A 27,780-nucleotide genomic window follows, 5' to 3' on the forward strand; every position below is an offset into this window, starting at 1 on the left:
TTGGTCAATCCTGATTTTTAAGCAGTGATTTTCTTCAGATACCTTTTGTATTTGGCCAAATTGTCTTCAAGCTGTTGACTTTTTTTTTCATGACCCTCCTTCATCACTCTCATTTCCCTTTCCATTTTTTCCTCTACCTCTCTTACTTTCCCCTCTACCTCTCTTACTTAATCTTCAAAGTCCTTTTTGTGTGCTTCTATGGCCTGAGGCCAACTCATATTTTTCTTGAAAGCTTTGGATTTAGGAGCCCTGATGGTTCTATCATCTTCTGAGGGTACACCTCGATCTTCCTTTTCACTAAAGAAACTTTCTATGATCCACATATTTCTCTGTCTGCTCATCTTGCCCCTCTTTTACTTGACATTTATCTCCTTAAAGTGGAGTACTGCTTCCAGGATGTACTGTCCCAAGTTTCCGGGAGTCTAAGGTGGTATTTAAGGAGGGGCAAGTTCTTCATTCGCCTAGTCTGTTCTTGGGTCCATAGATAACCCCTGGCAAACTTGCTAATTAATCAGGCCACAAAACTTTGTGTGGTATGGTTGTTAGCTCTGACGAGCCTCCTCTGCTTCCCCACCTGGGCCACTGCCCCTCAAGCCCACTCCCTGGTTCCCAGCAAGGGTGAAACACCCAAGTTCTGCCTCAGCACCAGCAGAGACTCCTGTAATCTCTCCCTGGCCAACCGCTCAGCCCTCTCACCAGACCATGAGCTTGGTTCCAGAAGACACTGGAACTGCAGCTGATTCAGAGGCTCTGGGGGTCTCTTTCTCTGGTGAGAACTGCCTGGGACTGGATCTGTTTCAGTGTGACCTTGGGGTTGGACTCCACTCCTGCCATGGCATAGCAACCCCCTCCTGCTGACCTTCTAAGACATTAAAATGTTCCCCTGGTTTTGCTCATTTCATTTTGCATTTAGTTGAAATAAGTCTTCCTGGCTTTTTTCTGAAACCTGATCACTATTTCTTATAGCACAATAGTATTGCATCAAAATCACATATTACTACTTGTTCAGTCACTCATGAATTGATGCGCAACTCTTCAATTTCCAATTCTTTTCCAGCACAAAAGGAGCTGCTATAAATACTTTTCTACAGATAGGTTCCCTTTCCATTTCCTTGATTTCTTTGGGATACCAATCAAATAGTTATATTGCTGAGTCAAATAGTATGCATAGTTTTATAACCTTTTAGGCATAGTTCCAAATTCTTCTACAGAATAGTTAGAATTCACAAAGGGTTAGAGTTCGCAACTCCAACAATAGTGCATTAGGGTCTGAATTCTTCTACATCCCTTCCAGAATTTGTAATTTTCCTTTTCTGTCATGTTAGTCAATCTTATAGATGTGAGATGGTACCTCAGAATTGTTTTAATGTACATTTCTCTGTTCAGTGGAAATTTAGAGTATTTTTCTATGACTGACTATTGATAGCTTTGATTTTTTCCCCTGAAAATTGCCTGTTCATTTAACCATTTACCAATTAAGGAATGGCTCTTTTTAAAAAAAATTTGGCACAGTTCACTATATATTTGAGAAATGAGGACTTTATCAGAGAAACTTACTTTTAAATTTTCCCCCCACAGTTTTCTGTTTTCCTTCTAATTTTGATGATGAATTGTGAAAGACTTAGCTACTCTAATCAATACAGTGATCTAAAACAATTCCAAAAGACCCATCATGAAAAGTGCTATTTACCTCCAGAGAGAGAACTCTTGAATTCTGCATACAGATTGAAGCATACTTTTTTAAAAAAATTTTTTATTGTCTTTTTTGTGTGTGCCAGAATTTTCTTCTGTCCCATAGACAATATGGAGATGTTTTTTCACGATCTCACCTATGTAATTGGTATCAAATTGCTTGCCTTTTCAAGAAGAGGGAAGGAGGAGAATTTGGTACGTAAACATTAAAAAGTTAAAATATTTTTACGTGTAATTGGGAAATACTTAATGAAATAAATATTTTTTAAAAGAGATGGGTTATTGAAACAGATTTGAAGGTATTCAAACTAATAAATTATATTTTTAAAATAAACTAGATTTTGGATTGATGTCAAAGGTTTTTGTTTGTGTTTTGGGTTTTTTTTTTAAGTCTTCTTAATGCAACACATTACTCAACTGGAGCAATGATAAACTATATCACTTAGTTTTATGTGAGCAGTAATTTAAAATTTCCTTATTTACCAGGCTTTCATGTGATTTTACACCATTTGCAATAGTTCTATGAGTCTATCTGTTATTTGAAATAGCTTTAATGCAGTAAAAAAAGAAAAAAAAAGTTAACAGTTTTTCTTAATCTGCTTTTCAGTGGTATGACCATGCAAAAGTGGAATTATGTGTTCTGTAACAGATCGGCTTTTCTATTTAACATTCTTTTCAATGCCTATGTGTATGGTTTATATAGTTTCTGGTCCCTTTTAGAGAGCTTTCTTCTCAGGGGCGATAGTGCAATGAAATGAAGCACTATACTTAAAATATCAGTGTACTTAAAGTTTTATCTTCCAGTTGTAATTACTTTTGTTTCCAGGGGGCAGACCAATGAGTGGTAAGTGTGATAAAACATTGTAAATTTGTTTATATCGGGCATGGTTCCCTGATGACATTTTATTCATTGTTTTATAGCTAGCAATCAAAACTCAACTTAAGGAAAAGTTTGAGTTTGGTAGAGTGACTGATGATGTAAGCATCTTTTCTCTATCCCTTTCCTCAGCATTTTTTGCTGTCAGACAAATGGAAAACAAAGGATTCCTTTACCAGTTATTCTTTATAACTGTACATGATATCTCTAGATTCAGGGTGGCTAGGAAGAGAAGTAAAATTCTCAATGACCCTCTTCTGTCTGGAATTTAAAAACCTTCATAATATTTCTAGACTTCACATTACTCTGCCTCCCAGGTCAACAGAAATTCTTGCTGCCTTCCCCATGCCCACCCTCACCCCTGAATAACTGCTCATCTCCTACCTCTGTGCTTTTGCAAAGGTCTTTCCTCATGTCTGTATTTCACACTGACTTCTGCCTCTGAAAATTTAGGTTCTTTTAAGGGTCCTCTCAAGTATGACTTTCCTTAGGTTGCTTTTTCTCATCCTTTTAGTTGTTAGCACTTACCACCTTCTCCAACTTCCAAAAAATTACTTAATGTTTACTTTGCATATATTTTCTATTAACTTATCTGTTAATAACATTGATGGATAAGGTGTTTTGTTTTGTTTTGTTTTCCTTCCAGGAGAATGTAAGCTTCTTGAGGGCAGGAAATGTTTTCATTTTTTGGATCCTGAGTACCCTATTATAGTACCTTACATGTGGTAAATGCCTAACAAATGCCTGTTAAATTGAATTCAAGATGTGTGTGTGTTTATGTGTGTTCATGCACTTGCATTGTGTGTGTGTGTGTGTGTGTGTGTGTGTGTTTGTATATATGGTAATATCTAGGTGGCACAGTGGGCCTGGAGTCAGGAAGACTCTGAATTTCAATCCAACCTCGACCCTTACTAGCTGTGTGATTCTGGGCAAGTCACTTAACCCTATTTGCCTCAGTTGCCTCATTGTTGTTTTTTTAATAGAGATGCATTATAATATAAGAACTCTTGTTCAAATTCATACAGTAAAATCTCTGAAAAAGAGCAACTTTGAATAATTTTAGAACTTTGTTGAAAACATTTTTTAGCCATGATTCCAGGAGACCCCTGAGGATGTAGTTTCCCCCCCATTATTTTCTGTTTTACTATTTAGATTTTTATTTTCCAAATTACATGTAAAAGCAAATTTTGACATCAATTTTTTTTAATGTTTTTTATTTTATTTTATTTTTGAGGCAATTGGGGTTAAGTGACTTGCCCAGGGTCACACAGCTAGTTAAGTGTTAAGTGTCTGAGGCCGTATTTGAACTCAGGTCCTCCTGAATCTAGGGCCGGTGCTCTATCCACTGTGCCACGTAGCTGCCCCGACATAAATTTTTTAAAACCTTGTGTTGCAACTTCTCTTCCTCCCTCCCTTCCCACCCCCTACCCCAAGAACTCAAGCAATTCAATGTAAGTTTTACATGAGTAGTCATGGAAAACATTTCTACATTAGCTAGGTTGTGAGAGAAAACAGATAAAACAAAACTTCAGATTAAGGAATTGTCAAAAAAATTGTGTTCAGTCTGTTTTCAGACACCATCAGTTCTTAATCTGTAGGTGTATTGCAATTTTCATAAATCCTTCAGTTACATTGGATCATTGCCTTGCTGTGTTTCCCAGCAGATCATCTTACACTATTGCTGTTATTTTGTATACAGTACATTTCTCTCTGCTTCAGTTCATGTGGGTCTTTCCAGGTTTTTCTGATAGCATCCTGTTCATCATAATTTTATATAGTACCTTAAACTTGACAAAGAATTTTCTTCACAATAGCCCAGCAGAGTAGGTAGCATACATTCAGCCACTGTAGTTAATCATCATAATTATTTCCCTCCATCCTATTCCCTTCCAGTGATATTTACTCTTTTTTCTCCTCAAAAGTGTTTTGCTACTGACTGCCCTCTCCCCGGCTCTATCCTCCCTTCATTCACCCTTCCCTCCTTGTCCTCTTCCCTTCCTACTTTCCTGTGGGGTTAAATAGATTACTCCTCCCAATTGGGTGTGTATGTTATTCCCTCCTTGAGCCCACTCTGATGAGGTAAAGGTCTTTGAGCTAATTTTGTGTTCTAAATTTTTCTTCCTCCCACAATCCTCAACTCTCCCTATGAAATCAAGCAATTCAATATATGTTATACATGTGCTGTTATGCAGAACATCTTCACCTTCCTTGAGAGTGTTTTCCTTTTTTACAGCTCCCTCTCCCAAACTTCCCTTCCTTCCTTCCCCTCTCCTCCCACCACCCCTTATCTCCTTCCCCTTCCACTTTTCCTCAGGGAAAAATATATTACTTTACCCACTTGAGTATGTATGTTATCCCCTCTTTGAGCCAATTCTGATGATAGTAAGGTTCACTCACTCCCCCACTCCTTCCCCCTCTTCCCCTTCCCTCCATAAGCTTTTTTCTTGTTTCCTTCATGTGAGCTACCTCTCTCCAGGCCACCTCTCTCCTTCCCCCTCCTCCAGGATATTCCTCCTACCCCTCACCCCTATTTTAAAGATGTCATCATGGATTAGCTAGGTGGCACAGTGGACAAAGCACCTGCTCTGGACCCAAGAGGCCCCAAGCCCAAATCTGGCCCCAGATATAAGACACCCCACCCTGCTTGCCCCACAAAGAACAAGGATAAACAAAAAATAAATGCTTAATAGATATCATCCATTCATATTCAGTTCAGACCTGTTTCCTCTGTGTATCCTTTACTGAGAAAGTTCTTATGAGCTGGAAGTATTATCTTCTCATGTAAGAATGTAAACAGTATGGGCAGCTAGGTGGAACAGTGGAAAAAGCACCAGTCCTGAATTCAGGAGGACCTGAGTTCAAATCCAGGCTCAGATACTTGACACTAGCTGTGTGACTCTGGGCAAGTCACTTGACCCCCATTGCCCCGCAAAAAAAAAAAAAAAAGAATGTAAACAGTTTAAACTTTTAATGACCCTCATGCTTTCTTTTTCCTGTTTACCTTTTTATGCTTCTCCAGGGTCTTGTATTTGAAAGTCAAATTTTCTATTCAGTTCAAGAATTTTCATCACAAATGCCTGAAAGTCCTCTTTTTCATTGAAGTACCATTTTTTCCTCTGAAAGATAACACAGAGTTGTGCTGGTTACAGGATTCTTGGATGTAGTGCCAGTTCCTTTGCTGTCTGGAATATCATATTCCATGCCCTCTGGTCCTTCAATATAGATGATGCTAGATCTTGTTTTAGTCTTATAGGAGCTCCACAGTATTTGAATTCCTTTTTTTCTAGGTGCTTGCAATATTTTCTCCTTGACCTGAGAGTTCTGGAATTTGTCTATAATATTCCTGGAAGTTTTCATTTTGGGATCTCTTTCAGGAGGTGAGCAGGGGATTCTTTCAATTTCTATTTTACCTTCTGCTTCTAGAATATCAGGACAATTTTCCCTGACAATCTCTTGGAAGATGTTATCTAAATTCTTATTTTGGTCATGGTTTTAAGGTAGTTCAATGATTTCCAAATTATCTCTTCTAGAACTATTTTCCAGATCATCTGTTTTTCCAAGGAGATATTTCATATTGTCCTCTACTTTTATATTCAGTTGGATTTGCTTTACTGTATCTTGGTTTCTCATAAAGTCACTAGCTTCCATTTGTTCAATCCTAATTCTTAGGCAATAATTTTCTTCAGACAGCTTTTTAATCTCCTTTTCCATTTGGCTTTTCAAGCTGTTGACTTTTTTCTCATGACTCTCCTGCATTGCTCTAATTTCTCTTTCCATTCTTTCCTCCACCTCTCTAAATCTTCCTTCTAACTCTCCTACTTTCTCTTCAAAGTCCCTTTTGAGAGCTTCCATGGCCTGAGACCAATTCATATTTTTCTTGGAAGCTTTGGATGTGGGGGCCCTGAGGTTGTCATCCTCTTCCAAGGGTGCACCTTGATCCTCCTTGTCACTGAAGAAACTTTCTATAATTCTCAACTTTCTGTGCTTGTTCATCTTACCACCTTTTACTTGACTTTTAACTCCTTACTGGGACTACACTGTCCAAAGCCTTAGAGGGTCCCAGGTGTTTTGGTTTGAGGGAGGGCATGTTTTTCTCTCCCAGTTTCCTCATTTTAAAATGAGCCAGAAGGGGGAATGGCAAACCTCTTCAATATCTTTGCCAAAAGAAACAAAACAAAATTAAAAAATCTGAAATTCTGTCATGATACAACCAAACAACAAAAACCATGATTTATGGTGTGTACAATAAGGTTTCTTGAATGTAGTTATTTAAGCATAGTCAGTATAATATAGATCTTGCAGGGGTCCTTCCTGTTCTCCAAATTCAATAGTTTCTCCTACAAAAATGTACATATGTAGGGCCTTCATTTTCCTTGATTTAAACAAATTTAAAACCTGTCTAGGCGAAGGTATTCAAATGCTGGCAATAGTTCCCTTTATTCAATGAATATTGGTCATTTGATGTCAACCCACAATTAGGGGCAGTGTTGTGCTTCTAAGAATTCTCTCTTATGGGAACAATTATGGGTGCAAGGGCTGAAAGCAACTAGAGATGCAAATTATTGCATAATCTCTTTAAGATAAAATCCAAATGATTCTAGACCACCAAAGGTCAGCATCTGTAGAGAAAAATGCACAGATTTTTGTTTAGTGCAAGTCACATAGCCTCTCAGCTATTAGTCACATAAAGACTTTTGAGGGAGCTCGTAATCTGTTATCAAAAATTGCTTCCCTTTGATTTATGATCTAGTCAGGTCCTACTTTGTAAGCTATGGAGACTTCTTCCAAGAAAAAGAGAAACTGCATATATATTTTAGTGAATGGAAATGCATGTTGACAGCTTATAAAACTTGAAATGACTCAGAGATTATGAATTGAGCACCTTGTTGATGCTGACTGAATAAATACACTTGTTATCAATGATCTGACAGTAGAATTTTTGATTATAGACTAAAGTTTGACATTTGGAAACACATCTCCATTTATTCCTGAGCAGGAGAGTAACTCACACCATCTTCTAGGGGAACTTTAGCAACTGTTCTGGAGGAGTCAACTTCTGCTGGGTTTAATTAATGAGAGGGTCAGTCTGATATTTCTCATGTGTGGGATGCATTGAGCTTTATTTGGTTGCTTGGAATAGCTTAAGTACTGAGCACATTTCCAGTAATTAGATTTGATCCAGTATCATCCTATCTATTTTGAAACATATAGGCCTCTAGCACAGAACAGGAAGCTGAGAGATTCTTGGGTCAATAAAATGTACCTAAGATAGTTAACTTCTGCCATTGCTTTGTAGGTATAACTCTATTGTTTATCCAATTTGTTCATTTTATCATGTGTTAACTGAGCATCATGTTCATAGGAAATGAGTTAAATTCTATCCATTTAAAATATATAATGTTTTGGGAAGAATATTCTTTTATTTTTACAAATATTTTTAGGAAAAATTTTGATGCTGCTGAATGAAGAAACTTATTTACTTGAACATTTAGTACCTCCTGCTTTTGCTGTAGAGGTAGAGTACTCGGGGTACAGGAGGTGGCAAACATTGTCATGGTATTGATTCATTTTTACTTAACTCTTTCTCTCTATGCTTATTGGGTGGGTGGTAGTATCATAAAAAATAATGCAAAACCAAAACAACAACAACAACAACCCATGCTATCACTTTCAAAAATGGCCTTCCTTTCCTTTTCCAAAAATTCTCATAATATATTTTCCTAACGTAGCATATAATGTGAAGCAGGGATTGGCCAAGGCCTTGATTTTATGATGCAATTTTCATTTTGTATTTTTCTTTACCTAGAGTTTAAAATAATACTAAATGCAAATAATTAATTTTCTTTTATCTCCCTACAATTTTCTTTTATTTCCCTTCTTTCATAGGAGGTGTACTTCATTATATTGAGGCAGTTAGGTGGTATACTAGATACATTGTCAGATTGAAATCAAGAAAGCCTTAGTTTGAATTCTGAAGTGGACACTTACTAGCTACATGACCCCATACAATCAATCATCCTTTCTATGATTCATTTTCCTCAGTTATTATATAAGGGACTTAGAATTCATGGCTTCTAAAAGACCTTTCATTGCTAAATATGTGATCTATTATCTGAATTCTTGCAAAGGAAGGGAAATCAGAATACATTTGTAACAACTGACTTGCTCACTGTAAGGGCATTGATATTTAATATTGACAAATTTTATCAAAGAAATTTGAGAAATCACAAGAGAATGAATTATATTTATATAAGAGGAATGATAAGATGAAGCAAAAAGTTCATGTGCATAATTAAGTTGGCATTATATACTCTTCTGACTATTTTAATTGGAATGCAATTTGGACAGATACAGATCAGAGAAATAATTGTAATGAGTGGTGAACTCTCTCTCCCTCCATGCACACACATACTCACACATCTGTGTATATATTATATACATATAGATTATATATATTGTATATGTATATATAGATAGATAGTATATGTATATGTGTGTGTATATATATATATAAGTATATATGATTTATCAGCAATTTATGTTTGCACTTGCCACTTAAGTCTAAATTTAGGGATTTAGTCTGTATAAATTACTGCTGTTCCTAAACGTAGTGTAAGGGTCAAATTTAGTAAGGCAAGAATTAATTGGGTGGCTCATCTTAATATTGAGGTAAGAAAAGAAACTGCCTCTTTCAAAAACAAAACACAAGTTCATTAATGGGAACAAGTTTTAAATACAAGTGAGATTAATAGAACTTGAAACAATGTATAAACATCTGGAGTAAAAAGGCCCCAGGCACCTGAACCTGCCTCCAGCCCAGCTAGCTCCAAAGAGCTAGATCAGCCTAAAAAATCCCACAAACTCACCACACCCAAATTCTGTAGCTCTCTTCTGTTTTTTGTCCAGAGGTCAAATATCAGCAGCTCCTCTAATTTTCTGCTTTCCTTCCTTTCCCCCTTTCCCTCAGAACCCTCTCTAACCACCTCTTTTAACTATATCCAACTGAATCTAACTGACCCTCCCACAAGAAGGGGAGGGGTGGTTCTTAGCCATGCTGTCTCCAGTTTGCTAAGCACACCCACATGGGCTGTCCCCATTATAATCTGGCCAGACCCATGTGGGTGTGGGGGAGCTAGGCTTAGTTACTTAGTTTCAATAAATGTTCCCTGTGGTCAGAGTTCCTCTTATTTGTTCAATTATCTCCCAAAGTACACACCCATCTTCTCTTAGGCTTCTCAAGCTTACATTTTTTTTCAGTTTGACCATAATAAAGCAAAGATAGGGTTATGAAAACCCCAAATCACAATTAATTCCTTACAGTAGTTAATCCTGAAGGACCTAAATTCAACAATAATGTCCTAATATGCCTTTCTACCTTTATTTCTTCTTACTTTACTAAATATATTTTCTGAATCCTTGCTTTCCTCCCTCCATACATTTATTCATTATACACTTTCTGCCATAACGCCTTTCCTAAAGAAACTTCAAGTAATAAAATTCTATCTAGCCTTCAAAATTTTCCTTTAATGCCATTTTTTACATGAAGCTTTTTTGTAATCACTAAACCATCTTAAGGTATAAGATTAAAACTTTCATTTATACGAGCCTTCATAGTACTGTTCTTTGTCTCTTTAGGGTACTTATCATTTTTGTATATATTTTATTCCACACGAAATGAAACAGGACAAAAGGAGGGCTGGTCTATTGTATGACTGAAATGCAGAAGAATTAAGTTGAGTTATAAGGTATGGAATCTTTGGATGACAGAATACACACAAATACATGCATACATGCACATATATACAAATCCATATATAAATACACATACACATTCCATCACATATATTTGTGTGTGTGTGTGTTGCAGCCAATGAAAAGCCATTAATAATTTTTAAGAAAGTCAGTAGTTCAACACTTTAAGATAAGAAATTTAACCATGAAAAAGTTGACTTGGGAATTAGTGTGAAGAGTGAATTGGGGGCAAGAAAATAAGGAAGTTATTTTAAAAATCTAAATGTGAACAAAAGGGAAAAAATAAGGCTTCATTTTTCATCTCCTGTTCACTTTCCCCATTTCACTTTTCAATCTTTTTTTTTTAATTTCTTTCTCCTCATTATCTAAGTCTACTTCAAACTAAGAAACAGGATTAAACCATTACAGAAACCTACATTGGACAATAATGTAAAGTTATTATTTAGAGCGTGCACAGCCCAAAGAATGTGTTCAGGGTATAATATCAAATGCAATTTTTCAAATGCCTTTATTAACAAAGAATTTCCAGTTCACATCCCAGATAGTTCTCTCTGAAGGTTTTATTTTGGAAAGATGACCCTGAGTTAGAAGCTATTGCTTTTTTTTGGTTGTTTGTTTGTTTTGTTCCTTTCTTGTCCTGAGTCATGGGGCTCTTCACATATTCTACACTTAGTTGCAATTCTGTTGGCACCAGTGAGAGTAGTTTGTTGGGGATGGGGCAGGGCGGGGCTCAGAGAATGTCAGATACTAGGCTCATGATTATTCTTTCAATGGCGGGGGGGGGGGGGGGAGATGTGGAAACAGGCTGAATGATGAAATGTGCCCTCTCCTGAAATCTAGTTTTACAAGAGCTTGTGAAAAAAATCATGCTAATTTTGGAAGGCAGCCATATACACATGGCATTTTAATAAATCATCAAGCATCTCCAAAGAGAAAAGCATTGTCTCTTCATTCTGTACATACATCACAAATGAAGTACAACTTCTTAACTAAGATGCACACTTTTCCATTTCATACATTATAGGAAAGGAAATTTTGACTGTGCTTGATATTATCATTCAATTTTACCCTGATAGTTTTTAAATGAAAGAAAGGGGTTGATTATAGGCATAAGAAAAGTAGATTTCAGAGGGAGCCAGAAAATAACCCCATGATGGCTACTTATATTTTAATCAATACTGTCCTTGTAAAACAGATGTGACCAAGCAGTTATAAAATCTATTTACAAAGAACCCATTTCACTTTGTCACTATCTGTTTTTGTTGGTGTCCATCCCTTTGAATAATCTGCTTTCTATATGCTGCAATCAGGCTCAGGAGGTATATTCTTCAGTGATTCTTCAAATCTATCTGTATTGTTACATTAACCATTACTAATTTAACCATTAACTTAACCAATAGTATTTTCCAAGTAGACCTGTTTTCTTTATTGAGTAATTTTTACCTAGGACTTTTGAAAAGAGTACTTATATAAAGCCTTGAAAGAAAACAATATAATTCAATATGACATAAAGACACATAAATTGATTTCTGTTTTTTGAGTTGTTGAGTTTAAATGTCTTGATTTTGAGGAGTTTTTCCTAGTCATCACTAACGGTGTGGTTTTTTTTTCAACATTATCTTGATCTTTTTTCTTGTTTAACCCAGAAGTTGACATGAGAAGGAAAGTAGGCTAGATCACATTTGAGAAATTCCAAAGTTATTATAATAACTCTGAATTTCTCTCCAAAAGATAGACCACCTTTTTATACAAAATCTGGTGATGTTATAAAGCTATGTCTGTGGGTAATTAAAATAGAAGATTTCCCCTTAGAGCAATAGACATTGATAGTGGGCATGAGTAGGCTATAACACATTATAAACAAATAATAACGCAGGAGAAGTAATACACAAAAGTTGTCAGCAAAGAAATGAATGACCGATAAAAAATATGGGTCACTTACATAGAGTAGTTTCTACCACCGTTAACTTACACCATTCTGCATACCCACAATGCACTGCCTCTTCATTTCAATTTTCTGTCTAGATCTCAAACTCAACATAATGAAATCATAGTCTGACTTTTCTTCTCTTTCTATCAAAGTACACCAGAATCATTCTAGACCTTGAACATGACAACCTTGGAGTCATTTCTCAACTCTTCACTTTCTCTCATAAAATCTATTGAATCAAATACTATCAATTTTACCTAATTATTATCTCATATCTATTGCCTTCCTAATTCATATCATCATTATTTCTTTTTTTTACAGGATGGTAGATGTTTTTTTTGGGGTTTTTTTTTGTTTTGTTTTTTGGTTTTTTTTAGTGAGGCAATTGGGGTTAAGTGACTTGCCCATGGTCACACAGCTAGTAAGTGTTAAGTGTCTGAGGCCGGATTTGAACTCAGGTACTCCTGACTTCAGGGCCGGTGCTCTATCCACAGATGTTTTCTTTTTAATAATACAATACATATAGTATGAACTTATGATGAGTTCTTGAAAATTTTCATTTATACAGAATCATATCTAAAAATTAACATTTTAATGAAATCAAAGAGACTAAAAAATATGGAACATTGTGTAAGGTGCCATGGTAATTTTCTCTGTATTGTTCCTATTTTAATATATGTGCTGCCAAAGTAAGCACATATTATCATTATTTCTTGCCTGAACTACTCTAATAGACTCCTGCTTTCCTTGCCTGCCTCCTTTTGTATCTCCAGCACTGAAACACAGTAACTATCACATAATACTTGCTTAATTAATAAATTAATTAATAAATGCTTATTGATGGATTGACCAATTGATTTTAGACTCTATGCTCAGAAGATATAATGTTTGAATGAAAGGCTATGATCAGTTTAGTGATTTCTTTAAAAAAAACATAATTCTTAGTTGTTATTTTTTTGGTTTTTAGAATCATTGAATCTGTTCATAACTTCACTAACAGTAAATGAGTATCTATATTAATTTAGTCATTTTCAGCATTTGTTGTTTCTGAGGGGGGTTTTTTTGTTGTTTTTTTAAGTCATCTTTTCTAGGTTGATGGGTAATCCTTCTTTCTCTCCTCCCAACAACAATTTAATTCAACCCCTTGGTTTCACTTATGATTTTTATACAAATGATTCTCAGATTTATACCTCTAGCCCTGATCACTGATCTGGGCTTTGCCTCCATATTTCCAGCTCCCTTCAAGTCATCTCTTCCTTAGAATCAATTTTTTTCCAAACACAGTGTATTATGTTTTACTCTAATCCTGCTCCTCTTTATTTATTTATCATCTATCTATCTACCTATCTATCTATAATCTATATATCTATCCCTTCATTTATTCCTTCATTTGTCTGTTTGTTTATGTATTCATTTATATTATTTTATTTTTATTTATTTATCTGTTTGTTTTGCAGGGCAATGAGGGTTAAATGACTTGACCAGGGTCTCACAGCTAGTATGTGTCAAGTGTCTGAGGTTGGATTTGAACTCAGGTCCTCCCGAATCCAGGACCAGTGCTTTATCCATTCTGCCACCTAGCCGCCCCACTCCTCTTTAAAACTCTGTAGTACTATTATTCATCTGAGCTCCCATGTTTGTAAACTTGTGGTTATCTTCAGTCTGTCCCTTTCCCTTAGCTTTCATATCTAATTTGCTGCCCAATCCTGTTGTTCTCAGCTCTGCAACATCTTTTAAATCCATACCCATCTCTTTCTTATTAGATTTTCCATCCTATTACTCTTGCTGGCACTCAATTTAACAATCCTAGTAGATTTCTGATAGTTTTACGTCTCTTTATTTTTTACCACCTCAGATCCATCCTCCATAATGTTAACAGAATAATATTTCCTCTGCATAGGTCTGGTTACATCTATCCTTTGCTCAAAACTATTCAGTGGCTACTTTTCAAAAAGAAAGAATTTAAACTTATTTGTCCAGTGTTCAAAGTCTACTATAATCAGGCAAAATTATATCTTTTCAAACTTATTTCATAAATATCTCTTCCATATATCCTGTGCTTTAGCCAAACTGATCTATATCCCTTCCCTGAAAATGTTGTGTGTCTTCTTCCATGTCTTTTCTACCTTGGCCTTTTTTGCCTAGAATGGTCTTTTCCCTTTTCTTTGTTATTTTTCTACCCATTCTATTTTTATTAAAATCCAACTCTAAGTGATGTAAAAAACTTGATGTTTTCCTGATTTTTCCTGATCCAAAATGACTTTCTGTTCTAGACCTCACATAGCACTTTGTTTTGTTTCTTTGGTATACCTATCCAAGGCCATATATTATTACTTTCTATTTAAGTCTTAGCCTTCTACTAGACTATGAGCTCCATGAAAGGCTTATCTTATCTGAACATTCATCTTTCCTAACATAGTGCTCTGCAAACAGAAGCAAATTCATGTATTATTACTGCCTTTTAAATGTGTCCAGAGAAGAGTGACATTAACATGAGTCAGAGTAGTTTGTGTTTTGTAGATAAAGTGGTGCTTGAATTGAGCCTTGAAGAATGTTTAGGCTTTGGAGAGAAAAAGTGGCAGGATACTTCAGGTGAATGCTAATACTTAATCATCTCTCTGTGTGTTTGTGTGTGTGTGTGTGTGTGTGTGTGTGTGTGTGTGTGTGTGTTTGTGGGGAGGCAAAATACTCTGAAGAAGTAATCCTAATTGGGAAAGTTGATTCATGTTGAAAAATAATGGAGAAAAAGGTGGAAAGGTAGTGTTGGGCACAACTGCAACAGGCCTATGAACGATATGGTTTCATTTCTTGCAAAGGTTTTACAGGCTTTTCACAGACTGAGCATTCATATGTCTTGTCATTAAAAGTCATAAGTAAATATTCTCTGAGGGAATAGGGCAAAACTCAACAGCCGCCTAGCCAGATGGAAAATCTGGAGATGTTTCCAAAGCTATAAGTTGCACTAGGAAAATCACTCTAGAAGGACAGGTGCCATTGCTGGAAGAGATACTTTCTGGCAGCCTGGCATCTGGCTATTGTTGATGGCCCTTGGGTACAAAGATGTGTGGTAGATTTAATATAATAAATAATGTAAGAAATGGCCCAAGTTCTAAACCCCATCAGTCTCATTCCTCCTTCTCTGCTCCTTTCAGCAATAAAATTAACTATAATAATTATGTCAATTATATTTAGGTATAAATTTAATATGTATTGTTTGGGATTATTTATGACCATGTCTCTAGTCTAATGTTGATGTCAACTTGTAAACCAAAATGATGAAAGTCTAGTTTCTCACTTACAGTAATTAACTAAGGTGTTTGTGGAAATATTCAACCTAAACTTATATCAAGTTCATTTTGGCACACCTATCTGGTATTGTAAATAGAAGGAAAACAATTTAAACATAGGAAAGAAAAGACCTATAAGTGTGAGGTTACAGTACATGATAGTTTCTTTTCATGTAATTCTCATTATAATCAGTGGTTTAATCATGTTTGATTAAATGGTAGTGATATTAACAAATTTATTACACCCCCAAAAGATTTGGAAAAAAATTGGAACAAAATTAAAAACTCAAATATTGGTTGCTTTTTAAATGACAAAAATCATACATAATAGATCTATTGACTGAAAAGATAGAGAACATTCTATTGAATATTTTCTCTCCTTAACCTCTTGAACTCACCCACCTTCTTCTCCTTCAGTCCAGTTTCAGAGGATGAGATAACCTTTAATCTTGCCAAAATTAACCCATAAACCTAAACCATAAATCACATATCACATTCCATCAATTTTTTCTTTCTTCTGTTCACTTACTCTCCCAATCATTCTCACTCTGTCTCTTATTGCCTCTATTTAATTCTCTCTCTCTCCACATACATGCATACATACCCACACATGTACATATGTAAGTATGTATATTGTGTGAAGTCAGTATATTAAGTCCATAACAGAAGTGGCCATCTTCTTGTTGGAAAGGCAAGATATATATAGATGTTGATATAGATATAGATATATAGATATATGGATAAATATATATAGATATATAATGTGTCATTAGCAAGACTAATTGTGGACGATAAAAAAATGCTAAGTCCTATGGGCTATTACTCAGAAATGCTTCATAGAGGAAAAAGGATTTAAGCTGAGCCTTGAAGGGTGAGTAGGCTATGACTAGAGAAAGTGAAGATATTCTGGAAAACAGAAATTATATGAAAAAAGACATGAATATAGAATGTATTGACATGCAGTGGAGATAGCAGGAAGACTGGAATACGTGGTCTATTCCTTTTTTATTTTTTATTTTTTTTGTGGCGTAATGAGGGTTAAGTGACTTGTCCAGGGTCACACAGCTAGTAAGTGTCAAGTGTCTGAGGCTGGATTTGAACTCAGGTCCTCCTGAATCCAGGGCTAGTGCTTTATCCACTGTGCCACCTAGCTGCCCCTGGTCTATTCTTTTATATTGTTTTTTCTCAACTTTATTCTATGCCTTTTCCAAATTCATCCTTCCATCTCATTCTTCTGTTTCCATGTTTTGATGGATTTGTATTCTCATCCATGTTGTTCTTCCTTCCAACAATGAGATTACAATCCATTCATTTGGGTGCATCCTGTTCAACTCTTGTCCATTTCCCCTTATTATTTTGCCACTGGGATTCTATTTACCATTCAGGGGCCTTTCTCTAGTTCTCTTGACATTTCATAGATACCAGTGGAGCTCATGGTTTATCTGTAAGTTATCATTTGCTTTTGCTACTGGCTCATCTTTTTTATGGTCCTACATTTTTTCAGAAGTGTTTTTTTTTCTTTTATATCATTAAAATTATGACTTAAAATGAACTTGAAAGATCATATACTTTTGAATCAAGCTCTGTTTAAAATTATATTCAAATCATAATGGAAGTATAGCAAAATTATAAGTTTAAAAAACATCCAAGTAAACACATATCTGCTGACAAGCCTTTATGGTTCAATTAAAGTCCTGTCTTGGGGTGGGGCAGCTAGGTGGTACAGTGGATAAAGCAGCAGCCCTGGATTCAGGAGGATTTGAGTTCCTTGACACTTACTAGGTGTGTGACCTTGTACAAGTCATTTAACTCTCATTGCCCCCACACAAATAAATAAATAAATAAATAGTTGAATAGATAAATAAATGATAGATAGATAGATAAAATTAAAAAAAAAATAAAGTCCTGTCTTGTCCACTAAGATTTCCCTGACCACCATAAATTCCCTTCCTTTTTCCCTTCTTCCCTGTGGGAACCTGTAGCCTTTATTTTTCAGGAACACTCTTTTGATACTCAGTATATGTTATTATAATCACTTATATGTTTATATATGTATGTCTTATCTTCTCAGCTATAGTATAACTTCCCTGAGGTAAGTGATGGGGACTATATTTTGTTGTATCCCCCAGGGAATAGTCTTACAGATCATAATGTGACTAATACATTTTCATTGGGTAATCTTGGTAATACAATCCAAAATCCCACAACTCTTATAGTTATGAAGTTCTTCTTAATGCCCACTTTAAACCATACTGCTTCATTATAGTCAGGATACAATCTTATTCATCCTTTAATGGATTCTAGACAATTATTCACCTTCACTTGTATAATGTAATTATTTTATTGAGCTTTCTTGGTTGCTTTTCCATTTCCATTGTCTTTCCATATACTCTTTTTATTAACAACCACGTATCTCTTCTCCTTTTCATTTCATTTTTCTGATGATATATTGATGCAAATTAGATCTATATGAACCAATATTTTAAATATCTCATTGGGAAGAAGTAATATAAATCTATTTTCTTTCCTTTTTTAAATCATTGACTGGACTTCAAGGTACAACGAATATGCTAACCCTTTTTGATAAAACTAAAAAATCTTTTTTTTAAAATCAGTATTTTTCAATGAGACTGAACAAAAATGTTAAACATCATGAACTAATACCTCGTCAAATACTTTTCAGTTTCCTTCACCCAGATGGATAAGTACCATATCCCTGGAAAACTCACATAGGGTGTGAAGAAATTATCTTTGATGTGCAGGTGGAAAAGAACAGTCAGGCATTCCATATCTACGCTCACTTTTTTCTCCATAGTCATCATGGAAACAAAAATTTAAAAAGAAAATTAAATTAACAGAGGGCCACCTTTTGAAAAGATAATGTGGATTTGAAGAGAAGTGAACACTTTTTATAGCAAAGTTGTTGGGACTGATAATATTGGTTATTTTATAGGATTTTCAGTTAACATTGATAAAAAGTAAGTGATCATAATCGTTCATCAAATATCTATATTTTATTCTTGAAAGCCTTTTAGTGTGGGAGGAGGAAAAAAAAGGAAGGGAGGATCAGACAAGGTATCATTTGAAGAGAGTTAATGCTTCTTTGAGGTTTCAGAAATTAGTTATTTGCATAAGTGGCAGCTAGGTGGCACAGTGGATAGAGCACTGGCCCTGGAGTCAGGAGGACCTGACTTCAAATACAGTCTCAGACAATGGACACTTATTAGTTGTGTGACTCTGGGCAAGTCATTTAACCCTGAATGCCTTGAATATACAAGGCTATATACAGTCATCCTGATGTGTATCTTCCCACTGGACCCAGATGGCTCTGAAAGAAAGGGTAAGGATGGTAACTTTGCACAGTCCTCCCTCATTTAAATCCAATTCATTGAAAGTCATGACATCATCTCCAGATGTAATGGTGCTATTTGAGAACAAAGAACAAACAACATTGGCATAACAAGGAAAAGGGCCCAGTCTCTTGCCTTGATGTCCTTTATTTCAGTTGAGCCTGTGTAGCTTTGACATATCTTTTATTGTCAGTATTGTAATTAAGAATCAAAGAGGGTATAATTTTAATTATTCTTTTGTTGGAGATTATGTTTTATAGATAGATGAACATGTTGAGAGACTACAGTTAGTCTTTAAAATTAAAAAACAAAACTCTCTCCCTTTGCATTACATTTCTGTTTGTAACATCTGAAACTGCAGTACATTTTAATATCAATCCAGTCTATGAAATGGTCCCATTAAGTGAGCTTTTCAGAAATATGCACAATTAAATTTAAATGCATTTCCTTGCAAACTCTGATATTCGCCTACAAACACCAAATTTTAATAGACACTTTCTCTTCTTTATTGCTTTCCTTTGTATAATTTTTTTTCTTTATTGTAGGGCAATAAGGGTTAAGTGACTTGTCCAGGGTCACACAGTAAGTGTCAAGTGTCTGAGACTGGATTTGAACTCAGGTCCTCCTGAATACAGGGCCAGTGCTTTATCCATTACACCATCTAGCTGCCCACAGTTTTCCTTTATAGAAAGACGAAGCTTAGTTATAATAGATATTATTTATTCCCTGTGAGATGTAGCATTTCTCGCATATGCATGAGGATCCTTGCATTAGAATTTCTAATAGCAATTAATGGAGCATTTTAGATTGCACTATACATGCAATGTTTTATTAGGTTGCAAGCTATGTGTGTTTTTGAAAGTTCTCATAGCATTTGCTTTTGTAGTTTAAGTGTAGTTTTTGTAGTTTAAATTCTCTTAAGAATTAAGAGGGGGGCAGCTAGGTGGTACAGTGGATAAAGCACTGGCCTTGGATTCAGTCAGGAAGACCTGAATTCAAATCCAACCTCAGATACTTGACACTTACTAGCTATGTGACCCTGGGCAAGTCACTTAATCCCCACTGCCCTGCAAAAAAAAAAAAAAGGAATTAAAAGAAATGAGAATGAAAAGATTACAGTGTAGAATGACAAAGAAGTAGTTGCTCAGTAATTAAAACCAAAGTATAAGCAAAAAAACAAGAAATTGAAACTTACAATAAAATCTTACCCTGTAGGGGCAGCTAGGAGGTGCAGTGGATAAAGCACTGGTCCTGGATTCAGGAGGACCTGAGTTCAAATGCAGCCTCAGACACTTGACACTTACTAGCTATGTGACCCTGGGCAAATCACTTAATCCCCATTGCCCTGCAAAAAAACAAAACAAAACAAAACAAAACAAAAACCCCAAACCAAAAAAGCCAAATACACACGCATATATAGATACATATCTATATCTATATGTATATCTTACCCTGTAGGCAGCTTAGACAGGGGAAAATAGTATAAAATACAGGTCAGCCCCAGAACGTTGAAATTAGAATTAAAAAAAGATTAAATTTATGGATCAAATAATGGCTATGCGTGTTGCCATATGATCCTTATAAGTAATGAATTAACTTTAGATTTTTATTCATTTCCAATGATTTTGCAATAAAATTCCTTTATAAATAAGTTTTATTGATGCATTTTATTTTATATCGGTTTTATTCCACTTCTCAAGCTTTCCATTGTGACTAAGAAAAACAAGTGAGTAAAACCAACAAACACTATGGTTACATCTGATGTTGTACGCAGCATTCTGCTTTCCAACGAGTTTCAACTTACCCCATAAAGCTATGGATGTAGAGCATTATGTTAGCATTTGCTATCTAACCAGGAAGTTGTAAAATGAGACTTCAGGGCTTCATTTTTGCCAACTGATAAAATTCTGTTCATGGATGCTTGACTTGGCAATGATTTTCCACTGGTGTGTTATGTTGCTAGCCCATTTAGGAAAAAAAAGTGCCCAAAATGTGGATTATTTACATATCTATGAATCATAGCTAATTAACTAATAAGCTGTTGAAAAGACAAGTAGTATAACTTTCTAAAACTTATTAAAAACTCAAGGAAATATTCAGATGTGAGATAAATATTCACATAAAAATTTCTGCCCTTTTTTGTCTTTTCTCTCCCCCTCCCCCAAAGAAATAAATACTACTATAGAAATATGTGCTTCTATACTACTGAAGTCATCTTAGTCTTTCTTTTGTGGAGGGGAGCAGTTTTACTTCCTCCCTCCACTTCCTTCTTCCACTCCCTGTCTCCCTCCTATTTCCCATCCTATACATTCTTTTCCTATTCTCACTTCTCTCTTCCTCTGTATTTCTCTTTCTTCCACTAGCGAGACTATTTTCCTATTCTCCTGCCTAAATGGTCATAACATGGAACTGAAGAGTATTTTACTATTACGTTGTACCTAAGAAAAATAAAGTTTTTCTGTACATAGCCTTCATTTACCACCTTAATTTTTTGTCAGTAGCTCTTTTTAGGAAAACAGAATTCCCCATCACTGAATTAGCAAAATCTTAAAACTTTAACTCTGTTGTTAGAGGTCAGTTGCTGTATTCTAGATTCATTTTGATCAGGTTTCCTGGTTCCATCCTTGAATTTTTAGCTCATGAGTAAAATTTGGGGTTGGACTAAATAATCACTAAGGTCTCTACTAGTTTTAAGTTCCATGATTCTAACTTAGGAAAATGCTAATTACAAAAATAAGCATGCTTTTAAAGCACAGTTAAATCACTTTGTATGTGACAAATAATTTGTTTTGGTTAAATATTCATATTAATTTCTAAAATGATATTATTTCCTTTTGCCACCAATTTGAACCTCTACATTAGGTTTCTCATTAATGTTTTGAGGAGTTAAGGGTAAGATACTGTTGCAGTTCTCAGTTGTATAGTATCATTAATATGACCAAGTCATTAACTCTAGATTAGTGACAGCATTTTTTGAGAACCAACACCTGTTTTTAATTTTGACCAATTTGTCCCTAGAAGTGTTCCACTTCACTTTCATGTTCTCATTTTCAATAATCACCTTTTAATGAAAAGTTTCATCCAGTGAAAATAATTTCTGAAGACCTTCTGCTGTCACACACCTATCTTGTATAAAGTATTAGAAAAGTTATTCTGATGGTAATGAAATGTGATGCCTAAAAAAATAAAGCCTCTAGGTTTTCTTAATTAAAGGAAAAAAGTTTAATTAGTTAAAAGCTAAGCTTAGCAATACATTATCTGTATTCTCAGAAGACTGTGCAGAGGGAAAATTTTTGGTGTGTTCTTATATTTCACTAGTAAAAGTTTCTGGCTAATTTTATGTTAATAGAGAACAGGAAAAAAAAATATCAGATCATGGATTACCAAGAATCTTGACAATACTATAGGGGGAAATCTAATAATCTGACTTCTTAAAATTTGTAAAATTCACATATTCCTAGAATTTATTTGGATAATTTATAGCATATTTTATCTAAATAAATCAAAACAAACTATAAATCATTTCTCAGAATCTCCATCCTGAAATGAAGATCATGAATATATGGCATACTTCCACTGGGTAGCCATCAACTCAAGCACTTAGATTCTCAATACATTAAGAACATAGGCATACTTTATTTACATAGTAAAGAAGAACAACACTTGATTCACACCCCCACCCCCCATGGACCTATACAAACTTTATATATATATTTTATATATATATATAGTTGGCTTCCACCAATTGCGGACGACCATGGATCAGCGCCTTGAAGAGCCACAGGCCACAGTGTGGCTGTGCAGTCCGATAGGGAGGCGCAGCTCCTGCTGCAACAAGGACATCTGTGCTCTCTGTTGCCTGGTTCCTGCATCTCATTCGTTTTTCTTCCTCCCGAGCTTGGAGGCCAATCTCAGGTGGACGCAAGCTGCTCCTGAGTACTGAACTCCATCAGGCGCGGTCATTGGCCATCGCCTCCCAGCTGCCAATGTCTATTCCCAGAGCCCTCAAGTCTTACTTGAATACATCTCTGTAGCGAAGCTGAGGGCATCTAGCTATATAATAAATGTTAGCAATAGCAGTATCTTAGGAGGGACTTTCAACAAGAGTAACAAGGAAAGTATGTACATCCTAATTGCTTAAAAATATTGCCCTACTCATTGCTTCCTACCCCACTGCTCCATCACTGGTTTCTTATTATCACTGATAATTAGATTAAATGAGAGAATATTTATAAAACAGCACAGTGTCTGGCACAGAGTAGGTGCTTAATAAATTATTATTCCCTTTCTTTCTCCCTTTTAAGTGCTCCATGTGAAAGGTTTCTTTGGACATAGATGCCTAAGGATTTCTCTTCTAGCACCCCTTTTATGCTAACCTTTCCACTTCCTATTCTCCCCCTTAGCAGTTGGAGTAATATAAATTGTCCCAGGGTCTCACTGAGCTCCTAGAAAGCCCTGGAAACACCATTAGGAGAAGGAAGATCAGGTGGCTGCTCACTATCCAGGTATCTGTGACTCAATGGAGAAGGGTTCAATCTGCTTCAAAGATGAAGATTCATATTGCTAATACAAAAGTAGGAAGTTTTACCACTTAACTTTTGCTTTTTCTTTCTATGGTTTACAAGCAAACACATGCACACACCACACACACACACAATTCACAAAACCTAAGGCACATAAAAATGAACCTAATGCTGACTAAAGAGGCCATAGTTGAGATCCATCTTCTCTGAATTCATTGTTTAAAATGTTTTTCAGCACTTCACAAAAATGTTATAGAACATGTTTTGGAAGTTATCCTGGGTATAAATCTCATTGTTCCCTTTAATAAAAATATTTAACATAATAAAGTAGAAAATTAGGTCCAGCCTAATATTTCATAAAATAAGCAGTACTGTGAATTATGTGCAGCATGAGTTTGAATTATAATTTTATATGGTATACTCCAGAGTTAGAAGAAAATTTTCTTACTCCCTTACAAAGTGTAATCATTTTATATGATTTGTATTTTTTTTAAAAGTAGGTAAGTTTACTTGAGTCTGGCCAGTGTTTAAAGATAGCATACTTCAAAGAATAAACAAAGAATATGATGATACTTTTTCTTCAGGATGTGAATGTATGTATACCTCTCTATATCTAGGTATATGTTTGTGTATATATACAGACACATATGTATATATACACACATATCTATATATACATGCATTCATACACATGAATACACATACAAGGTATCCTAAAAGCCTTTAGTAGAATTTTAATCCTTAAAATCTTAATATAAAAATAAATATAGGGGGCAGCTAGGTGGCGCAGTGGATAAAGCACCAGCCCTGGATTCAGGAGGACCTGAGTTCAAATCCAGCCTCAGACACTTGACACTTACTAGCTGTGTGACCCTGGGCAAGTCACTTAACCCTCATTGCCCCACCAAAAAAAAAAAAGAAAGAAAAGAAAAGAAAAAATAAATACACACACACACACACACACACACACATATATATATATATATATATATATACATGTACAAATATCCTGGAATAGAAATCTTATCTTATTGTTTAATATTATATAAAAGTTGGGGACAGAATATTAATATACTAGAAACAAGCAGGGCACATTAAATACACACATAAATGCTACTCCCCAGATATTAGAATCTACCCTTTTATCTTCCATCTGCTATGTATGAATTGTGTATATGCCTATTTATATACATGTTATATTCCTAATTAGAACATAGGCTATTTAAAGTTAGGGACATTTTACTCCCTTGATTTGTCTCCCCACTGCTTCACAGAGTGTCTTGTATAAATTGATTGCTTATTGAATGTTTGTTGATTGCATAGTCAGAGAATGTAATTGTTCCCTCCTCTGTATTCTTGCCACACTTAGTGTCTGAACTATTTATTTGGCACCTAACCTATAGATAGTTATGTGTTTTGGTTTTTTCTGTTTTGTCTTTTTTTTTTTTTTTGGTATATATCTAATCTCCCTAATTAGATTGAAATTCCTGCGTAGGCAGAACAATGACCATATTTTCCAAGCTAAAATTTAGGACATGTGATCTCCAGAGATATTATTTTTTGAAAAATATTGATAAAATTGCATTTCTTTTTGTTGCCATTGTCCTGTGGAATTGGAGAGTACTTGTTATACAATGTTACATTTAAAGTTAGATGTATCCTCAGAGGTCATCATTTTATAGCTGAGACATTCCCAGAGTCACAGAGGTATCAAGTAGTAGTGCTAGGATTTGAACTCAGGCCCTCTGATTTCCCAGACAGCAGACTTTCCTCTACATTATGCTGACACCCTCATGATATCTTTGATGAGATGCACATATAGCAGACTCTTGATAATGCTGAATGATGATAGATGATGAGGAATCAGTTTCACAGTGTACATGAGATTTAAATTGGTGCTTGAAGGACAAATAGGATTTGCTTAAATAGAAAGGGGGTATTCTAGGTCTGTGGAATATAGAGGACAAAGTAATAAAGATCAAATTGAGTATAGGATGTGTGAAGGACAAGACGTATATTAGGCTGACTGGAGTGTACAATATATTAATTTTCAAGAGGATTTTTAAAAACACTCAAGACTTTTAAAAATAATTCACCTATAGCTAATTTCACTCCTTTCAAACTCTTACAAATTTCCCAACAAACTAATAATGCAATACACAATACCCAAATCACTACTGGAATGCTAATGCAAACCTTTGCCCTTTCACATGAGCAAATTCTCCTTCAGAGGTTCTTCTTCTACAGAAAAAATAGATGGAGAAAAACAAAATGATAAGTCCATTATAATTCCTATTTAAAGATCTAGTGATTGTGTCAATTGTTTTCATTTAATTGTAGTTGTTTTGGCAAAGCATCACTTTTGCAGCTCTACTGAAATTTTGTTTAAAGTCTGCTGCTACCCACATTCTAGTATCCTTTTTTTTTTTTGTAAGTGAGGCAGTTCGGGTTAAGTGACTTGCCCAGGGTCACACAGCTAATAAGTGTTAAGTGTCTGAGGCCGGATTTGAACTCAGGTAGGTACTCCTGACTCCAGGGCCGGTGCTCTATCTACTGCGCCACCTAGCTGCCCCTCTAGTATCCTTTTAATACTAGCCTTACCTAATATACCCCTAAGAAGCCAAGAGCAAGAAGCTCAAATATAAATATGCTTCTTACTAAATCTTTCACAAATATTTGTTTAAATCCCTATAATACTTTTAAAATATGTCTAGTAAAATATAACTATATGATAATGCTGCATTGGTGGCAGACAGGTACCAGGGGGATCACAGAATAGGAAAAATCATGGATGTTAAGTTGTAGGTTTTTTGTTTTTTGGGGGGTTTTTTTGGTGGGGCAAGGGGAGTTAAGTGACTTGCCCAGGGTCACACAGCAAGCAAGTGTCAAATGTCTGAGTCTGGATTTGACCTCAGGTTCTCCTGAATCCGAGGGTAGTTCTTTACCCACTGTACCACCTAGCTGCCCCATGGATGTTAAGTTGTAATGCTGACACACTGGTTGTGGGATCTTCGGAAAATCATTCACCTGTTCTATAACTCAGTTTTCTCATCTGTAACATAATGGAAATGCCTGAAATTCTTCCAGTTTAATTTGTATAATAAATTTATTCATCTGGGTTGTGATAGAGGAGTGACTTTCATCATATGTAAAAGTCATATACATGTACTTTTAGACAATAATTCTATACTTACCAGCATCCATTTTCCTGTGTTTCACACGATTAGACAAAACAAGTGGTGACATGGCATTAAATCCTTGGTTTCTTTTGTAAAAATAAATATAATCTAGATAGATCCTATAAACCAGAATGCTTTGGGAAGGGACCAGAGAATTTAGAGGTATAAAGCAAGTAGTGTATGGATAATTTAAGTTACAAATGAACATGAAACAATTTTTAAAAATATATCTTAAAAGGTTTAATTCATCTAAATGAAACTTTGATTGTTAAGTACCCTTCAGGGCATCAGTATCATCATTCTGAACATCATTTAGTGTAGTATGATCTTGTAAATTAAATGAAGTTAGTGATTGTGATGGTGATGGTGATGATGGCAATGGCAATGGTGGAGAATATTTACATATTACCTTTGTATACAGAATTTCACTTGATCTTTAATACAATCCTATGAAATAGGTGCTATTATTATCCTCATTTTACAGATAAAGATACTGGAGCTAAGAGACATTAAATGACTTGCTCAGGGTCCCAGGCAGGATTGGAACCCTGATTTCCCTGATAACAAGTCCAATACTCTATGTATGATAGTATCCCTGTAGTGGCTTCATGACACTGTATGTCTATTAAATTCTCAAAATGTACAGTTTTCTTATCATTTGCCTTTTCTCTGAAATCACTATAATTATCTGATGGTCTCAGAAATCTAGATTGTATTGTAATTTCAAAGGCTGATATTCAGAAATCTTAAATTTCAACTTGATAAATAATTTGAAAGGAAAAAAAAAACAAAATTTGTCACTGCTGCATGATCCAAATGAATGTAATTACCGATTAATCAAAACTGTTAGTGAGTGTGAATGAATGAATGTTCTAATGTGAATATTGTAAATGTTGACTCCCTGGTCTCTCTTGAAAACAAGCTGGCTCAGGCAGCTTAATGAGCTTTTCCTGGAGTGTGTACAAATTTTAAATAATTAAAATTAAATTGAATCAGAGTCCTTTGTAATTATAACTGAGATGGCATCATCATCTGGGCAGTCCAAGAGGTGGGGACAAAATTGAGTCTTTCATTAAATTTAATATTGAAACTCTATTTAAAATAAGAAATAAATTTGGTTTTCTTAAAGATGTTGAGGGCACTGAAACATAGGAAGCCTCTTCTAACAGTTGATATTTATATCTTTCTTT

At 35.2% G+C, this 27,780-nt stretch overlaps 1 protein-coding gene and 1 non-coding gene across 2 annotated transcripts in view; one reads left to right on the forward strand and one right to left on the reverse strand.

Moving 5' to 3' along the window:
- NCKAP5 (NCK associated protein 5) overlaps window positions 1-27,780 on the forward strand; it is a 1,132,898-nt gene that overhangs the window by 693,694 nt on the left and 411,424 nt on the right.
- On the reverse strand, window positions 12,844-12,948 carry LOC122752337. The gene has a single exon (XR_006356095.1). It is a non-coding gene; the product is annotated as a U6 spliceosomal RNA (small nuclear RNA).

This window comes from Dromiciops gliroides, chromosome 3 (assembly GCF_019393635.1).
Source record: "Dromiciops gliroides isolate mDroGli1 chromosome 3, mDroGli1.pri, whole genome shotgun sequence".
Taxonomy (NCBI): Eukaryota; Metazoa; Chordata; class Mammalia; order Microbiotheria; family Microbiotheriidae; genus Dromiciops; species Dromiciops gliroides.